This window comes from Meleagris gallopavo, chromosome 13 (assembly GCF_000146605.3).
Source record: "Meleagris gallopavo isolate NT-WF06-2002-E0010 breed Aviagen turkey brand Nicholas breeding stock chromosome 13, Turkey_5.1, whole genome shotgun sequence".
NCBI classification, from domain to species: domain Eukaryota; kingdom Metazoa; phylum Chordata; class Aves; order Galliformes; family Phasianidae; genus Meleagris; species Meleagris gallopavo.
The window spans coordinates 3,147,894-3,155,381 of record NC_015023.2 but is presented as its reverse complement, the minus strand read 5'-3'; the positions used below and the strand labels follow the sequence as shown (position 1 = coordinate 3,155,381).

The window sequence follows — 7,488 nt, the reverse complement described above, 5'->3', positions numbered from 1 at the left end:
GCGGTAGACCTGCTGCCCGCGCTGCGCAGCGTCGGGAGCGCTTAATGCACTGCTGAACTTTTTCTCACCCTGGTACGTGCATTATTTATATCAGAGAAGTGCACTTCGGTTCCTACCGGGCTCTGCGATGCACACTTTCTGTATATCAGTCTCACAGATGGTTCAGCTCGTTTCTCGGGGGCAAGAATTTGCATGTTTTTACTCTTTTTCTGTGGATTATTTAAGAAGGCCCCTAGGAAGTGTGAGAGTATGGAGCCCAGAATGTCTAAGGGCAGTTGAAATCAAGTAATCATGCATCAGAAGGTGTAGCAAACACAAACTTTTTACCATAAAAAAATGATACTTTAGTGGCTGCCCTTGTGTATGTTCTGAAATATGATGTGGCTAGTGATGAGCTGTAGGCTATGTACATGTGCCTGTGTCTTCCAGAAGAACAGATAACACTGACGCTGAGTGCTGCACAGCAGCAGACTTCTGGAGAGCTTGCTTGTCATGCCACACACCGCTCATATGCCTTCATGCTCCTGGACAACTGTATGGTTTGATGTTGCTACAGTAATTTATGAGAAGTGAAAACATCCTTCAAGGGGGAGATCATGACCCTGTCCCTTATTGTGGCTGCATTGTGCACCACAGGCAAGATAAGGCACTGTTCTGGGCAGGCCAGGTTCTGGGGGTATGTCGAGGTTGTGTTCCTTTTCTATGATTCAGTTACATGGGGAGTTTGGTCCTCTGCTCCCCTGACTGCTTTTTATTCTGCCTTTCTATTGGATTAGGCCATAAGTCGTGTGTGGCTACTGCTGCACCCATGTGCACCTGTGGAAGAAACCAGCTGCCAAGTCCTGCAGCAGGCTGTGGGGTCACTGTGGAGCTACTGGGTAGCTCCCTGCCAGCAGTAGACAAGGTGTAATGAATCAATGTCTGTTCCTTGCTGGAATGAAGAAGCAGAAGATGCTTTTGACCTTGTATGTGAAGTTTTGTAACTGCTTAATTATTGTCATGTGGTAGAAGGATTAGCTCTAGGTTTCAATCTGGAGTCCTGTGTGACTTAAGCTTAATCCTAACTAAGTTAGACATCCATGTGTATGTGGGCAGGAGCTGCACTGCTGCACCTTACTGAGGCTGCTCTTCCTTGTGGCATGCCAGAATCAGTTTCTCTGAAATTCAGATGTAGCTGAGGGGAAGGGATGTTGTTTAGGAGCATGTGACTGCATAAATCCGAAGGTGGCAGCAGTTACAATTTGTGTCAGGTAATGCCTAAAAACTTCTCATAGATATGTCATGTGCGAAGAAAGGTTGTTCTGCAGAATAGCTCTAATTAAGTTCAGTTGTGTGCAATTATCCTATTCAGGTTGATTCTGAAAACTCTTAAAATTTGCCTGTAGCTTATCAGACATGATGCTGTTAAATCCAAGTCATGATAACGCCTTCAAAGAAGATGCTGACTAGCTGAAACTTTGTCCAAAAATTTTGACAAAAAAAGCCAAACCCTGCAATTATAAGGGAGCTAGGAAGCAACATAATGAGTGCAAGCAGAAATGTATTTGCTGGTTCTGTAGAAAGGCTTCTTTCCAACAGGTGTTTATGATAGTGTTCTTCATGTTGCAGTACTCTTAAAAACTGCAAGATACTCTGCTTCTTCTTGAGCATTAGTGTTTGTTAAGTCCTGTATCATTTTAATAGACTTAAGTGGTATTTTAGGTAAATAGAAATCTGTTTTGTTTGAATGGTTGGTAAATCTTGCCTCGTGGCTTCGCCTCTGGGATGAGCTCATACGCTGAGTTCAGGCATCTGAATGCTGTGACCTGAGGTGGTTGAAAGCCACTGAGATCAGGCCAGAACATAAGGATTGGATGCAGCGTGAACAAAACTGGTTGAGTGTCTGACAACACAGTACAGCTTTGTTCATATAACTGCTGTTAACTCCTGGCTTGCATTTTGTGAAGCATTTTGTTGTAAAGTGTCTTGAAATGTTGATTCAGAGTGAGAATTTTTGTTTCCACATCATTGCCTTGAAGACGATCGGGGGGCTGGAGCACCTCCCCCACAAAGACAGGCTGAAGGAGCTGGGCTTGTTCAGCCTGGAGAAAAGAAGGCTGTGGGCTGACCTCATTGCAGCCTTTCAGTACTTAAAGGGAGCTTATAAACAAGAGGGGAATCAACTCTTTGAAAGGGTAGATAACAGCAGGACAAGGGGAAATGGGTTTAAGTTGAGGGAGGGAAGATTTAGGTTGGATGTCAGGGGGAAGTTCTTTACAGAGAGAGGGTGAGGTGCTGGAACAGGCTGCCCAGAGAGTTGTGGATGCCCCATCTCTGGAGGTGTTCAAGCCAGATTGGATGGGGCCCTGAGCAGCCTGGTCTAGTATTAAATGGGGAGGTTGGTGGCCCTGCGTGTGGCGGGGGTTGGAGATTCAATGATCCTTGAGGTCCCTTCCAACCCAGGCCATTCTGTGATTTCTATCATGGAGGATCATCAGTCTGATAAGTTTATTGTGGACTTGCTGTTGCATGGCTTTCAGTTACATTGGGCCAGTGTATGGTGTCCAGTGTGGTATTAAAGGCAAGTAGTGCTTATAATTGTTTGCTGTGCTAGTTGGAAGAACTTTACCTGTGCAACTGCTCCCACCTTCCTTCCTCTCTGCTCCTCAAGAGGGATATCTAGTGTAATTCAGCAGTGTTTCCCATAACTAGATAATCTAGTAATGGGTGGATGTTTAAGCTCTTAGCATCAATGAGACAAAGCTACTGTTGGCCTGAAGTAACTTGGTTTTCCTACTGAGATACACAGAAAGCAGATGTGGTCTGCTTGAACATGAGTGGTCTGTGACTTTGTAGTCGAGACAGTATTTATGCCTCCATTTTAGTGTTTGGGCCCAATGCATAAACTGAGTTCTACAACTGCTTTGTCTCTGTGAGTTAAGGATCGCTGTAATTGGCTTAAGAAAACACTGTTTATCCTTGTACTTCAGCACCTTAGTTTTGGTGTGTTTTTGTATGGCCAGTCCCTTGTGAATTCATATGCTGATACCTTTGCAAGCCTGCAGAGGTGACCTTGTGTAAATGCATTGAGCAGATGGTGAGGACTTTGTCCATTCTGTTAATATTTGTTCTTTTTAATCTTTGTAGTTCTACTGATCAGCCTTTTCTGCACTCTTCCTTCACAGTTTGCTTGTGACTTGCTCAGGATTCCCAGTTTGAGACTTGAGTGCAGTCTTAGTAATGGTAATCTAAAGAACAAACACAGGTGAGGAATTTGCAGCTATTCTGTACATTTTTAAACCTGCAAGGGTTGGGAATCCGTACTCTCTTGGGTTGTTAGGAATGCAGCTTGTTCTAAGTACCTGGCTAATGCCAAGAGTGCTGATCTCTGAAGTCAGGGGAGGTGACTGGATGAGAGCAAACAGCATCCTGTGGGAGGGTGAACTGCTGATCAGAAGGATGAAATTGGTGGCTGGTGGGAGTCAGGCTGCTATGTACTTTGGCCTCAGGTCTGAGAGAAATGTAATTGTTTTAGCATCAAACTATAATACGAATGCACTTAAATTAGAAAGGTTGAATGTTCTTTTTAAGAATGAGCTCTGGTTTAGAGTTTTTTTGGAGGGTCATAATGGAAAGCAGTGTGAGGGATGAGCAGAACACACCTACGTGGCACTGCCTGCTCCTGTCAGGCATTGTGCAGTGCCCTAGGGCACAGCATCATGCTGAGAGAAGTGATGAGAGACAGCTGTCTGACCCTAAATAGAGAAGTGGGATCTGCGTGGAGCGGGATGTGCAGAGATGCCCCCCCAACCCCAAAAACCCAAACAAAAAAACAAACATCATACACAAAAATCTGTGCTCTGTACCCTTCACCTGAAGAAATGTGACTGCAGGGGAGATGCTGTTGAAAAAGGAGCATCTTTCTGGAATGGCACTGACCTCTCCTTCCCAGAACCTGCTGCATCACTGTCAGGCTCTCATTTGAGGATGATGTAACTCAGTTTTCCCCCAGTTTCTAGGAAACCTTGAGCTGACTGATGCAGATTCACTACTCAATACTCTGATAATTTAGAGGTGATACTCTGATATAGTCACTAAAATCACTGAAATCGCTATAAGTTGCAGCTGAATGTAAAAGGTAAAAATAGTTTCCTCTTTATCTGTCCCTTGTGGTGAGCAGGGTACACTGGAACATGTCTCAGAGCCATAGTTCATCAAATGCTCAGTGCTCATTCATTAGGGGTGGGAGTTTTTCCTGTGTGCCCAGAAACAGAGAAGGCTTCATGATGAAATGATTTCAGGTCTCAAACTGGGACTTTTAGCCTCAAGTAGTGTAAATATGAGGAGTAATAGTGCAAATAAAACTAGTTACAGTGGTACTAAGCCTAGTTAAGTCCCACTGTTAAATTTGTGTTTCCATACAGAATGCTTTGTGCTATTATGAAAGGCATTTTCTCTGTAGTATGTCTCATTAGGTCTTCAATGTTAAAATGGGATATTCAGGAGGTATACTTCAGAACTGAATAAAAATTTTTAGAATGAGGACATAATGTAGCTGTCAAGTAAAAGCAGTGGCATCTATTTTATTGACTATTTCAAAATGTTCCTTAAAAAGAGTTAGAAATGAAAGAAAGGTCTTTGAAAAGCACCTGATTTCAGTATCTCTTAAGGAAAACCTTATGACAAAAACTTTTGTAGCCAAGTCCTGCTTACTGCTTTCAGTACCAAAGGTCATAGGACTTGGTTTCCACTCTTTTGGAAAAAAGTGACATGCTTGGATTCCATTGCATGGCTTTTCACTTCAGCTGTTCCGGGTGCAAGATGTGTCATTAGAACTATCACTCTGTTCTTAATCTACAAAGGACTTGGCTGTTCTAAGGGTATGATTATGTTGGTGGGGCTTTTTTTGTGCAGGGTAACAAAATGCTTATTGGATTCTCTGATGAGCTGGCTTCTGTTCTTCCAGCAATCAGAGCTATTTCTGTGTTTACAGGCGTGAAGCCACACAGCGAAGTGATTCCATTTAAACATTTTGAAAGTAGTACTTCTGTATTGCTTTACAGCTTAGCATGATAGAATTTAATAAACTTAGTGAATATAGCTTATGGAAAATTTTTAATGGGCTTTCAATTACATGTTACCAGAACTGTTCAATGCTTATATGACTTTGTGCTTTTTCCTGCTTGTGTAATGTTAGTAAATCTAAAGCTGTATGAGGAATAATTCCACCACCTGCCCCTTCAGTTCCATTAGATTAAAGTTGGATGTTGTGTTCTGCCAACAAATTCTCAATGGAATATTCTAATGCATTCTTAGAATTACTGCAATGCATTAGCTGTTATGTTCAGATGCACTTAACTTTTGAGATGGAAAGAAATCGACTTATCTCAAAAATGCTTGAGACAAAATTTGGGGGATCTTTAACGTATTCTTCAGTTTCCTTAGGCTTGATCTATAGAAGTGTAGTGTGAAGGACTTGGCTTTGTTGTAGTTACTAATACTGCATGGCCAATACATCCCCATTTCTGTCTGGGTAAATGTAGTTGATTAACTGCTTCAGTTAATTTAATGAACGTTTCTTTCATTCTTTTGCATGCCCACACATTAATCAGATATGGTAGCCATCCACTAATGGGGCAGTGTGCAGATGCAGGGCTAAGAGAGAGGTGTTGAGAAAAGAGAAGGAAATTGAGAATCCATTCTCAAAACAGTACTCATTTGACTACTGGTTGCTACTTCCTGCTGTGCAGGGACTTGGTTGCAGCTTGATGTGCCCAGCTAGCAGATCAGGGTCCTCAGTCTGCTTCTGCTCAAGATAACTGGTAAACTCTTCTGTGAACTAAAAGCTAAAGCTTCCTTATTAGGGTGTTAGCATGTTGACAGCTTCTTAGTTGTACTACAGTAGCTAAAATGCTAGAATTAATGCAGATTCTTGTTGCTTCTTTTTCTGAGCTCTCAAGCATGTATTACTGCTGCAGTCAGTAGTCCTGTAATAAACAAAATGCCTGGCTCTACATGGTATCTCATGAACCAGATCTGAAGATTGTTGTTTCAAACTTAGTGGGTCGATCTGTTAACTGAAACAGTTCTTACAGTACCCTGATTTTTTTTTTTTTACATGCAGGCAATGACTTAAGAGCTGCATCAGTCAAACAGCAAATTTCATAAGCTAAGGTTTTCTAGGGGGCTTTTCCCCTCCAATACATCCCTTCTATCTGTTTTGCTAGGGTATTAAATATTGTTGTTAATTTCTTACTAGGCAAAGCTTCTCACTCCTTCGACTGAGAGGCAGGTTTCTGGAGAAAGGAGGTCTGTGGAATGTGTTCTTCCTTCCCTTTTCTACTATGGGAAAGAATTCTTTGGACTTAGATTCGTTAAACTGCAAAATGGGCAATATAGCAGTTAGAAACACAAGTGCACTGCATTTTTGTCTCTGCAGTCTGATGCTTAGTTGCCTTGTTGTGTCAATGTGCTCTTGGCTCATCTCCCCACTGCCCAGCACCTGGCATCCTAATACTTTCTTGCTTACTGTGTAGAAGGTCACAGCATTCTCATCTATCAGTTGACTGGATAGTGAACATGAATTCACAAATGAAAAGGCAGGTGATGCTTTGGTGGGCCATCTACTTCAGTAGAAGCTTGTTGTGGAAAGTATCTTGAGAGATCATATAATCTAGAGAGGCTAGAAGGCTGGATCTGTATCACTTCTAGTAGAGGTTTGTCTAACAGGTTCTTAAAGATTTACAATATTGGAGACTTGATAGCTTTGACAAGTGATCTAAAACATGTGTTTATCTTCTTTTTTTTTTTTAAAGTTTGTTCCTGATCTGTAACCTGACTCTCTTTACCTAAGCTGAGGCCTGTTTCTTCTTTTACAGATGTGGAACAAAAGGCCTTTGCTGAGACATCCTGTACATCTGGGGGATTTTCTTATCTCATACAGTTTCTTTACCTTAACCAGTATCACTGCACTGTGTCCTACATCCTCCTTTTCTGCCTTTCTCACTTAAGATTTTTCAGTCAATTTCATCTGCCCTGAAGTGTAGCACCCAAAAAGGAATATAGGACTCCAAAATAAGCTTTGCCATGCTGATGATTTTGCTTGCTGCATGTGTTCATACAGCCCTCTGATATTTGCCTTCTATATAATAAGTTGATGTTGAATCATGTTTGAACTGTGAGCTCTAAGTCATTTAAGATCTTACTGGAATTATTGCTTAGCTGGTTGTTCATAAGCAGTTAACAGGTAATTAGTCCTGCTTGGTAAGTCCTGTCTTAGTGCTGGCATAGCCAAATTAATGTCCTTTCATAAAAGATATTATTTTTGTCCTTCTGGAAAGTGGATGAATATTTCATCTGGAGCTTCATGAGAAAAAAACTGCTGGAGACAGTTACCTGCCACTGCCTTCGTTGTCTGTAGTGGCTCATGCTGAGGTAATCCAGGCTGCAAGAAACTGCTGATAACTTTGTAGTGGGAATGACTTTCAGGCTTAATTGATTGTGTTTGTG

General features: G+C 41.9%; 1 protein-coding gene across 4 annotated transcripts in view; it reads left to right on the top strand.

The window, feature by feature from the left end:
* Window positions 1-20: 20 nt before the first annotated feature.
* The window catches only part of ANKRD27 (ankyrin repeat domain 27), a 40,964-nt gene continuing 33,496 nt past the window's right edge, over window positions 21-7,488 (top strand). For 2 of the 4 annotated variants that reach the window (XR_002119215.2, XM_031555430.1), the window contains exon 1: window positions 3,148-3,244. The gene's annotated coding sequence lies outside the window, so the exon portion shown is untranslated. Of the gene's footprint in view, window positions 73-3,147; window positions 3,245-7,488 lie in introns of those variants that run through there. The other 2 variants (XM_010717758.3, XM_010717759.3) reach the window with 2 other exon arrangements.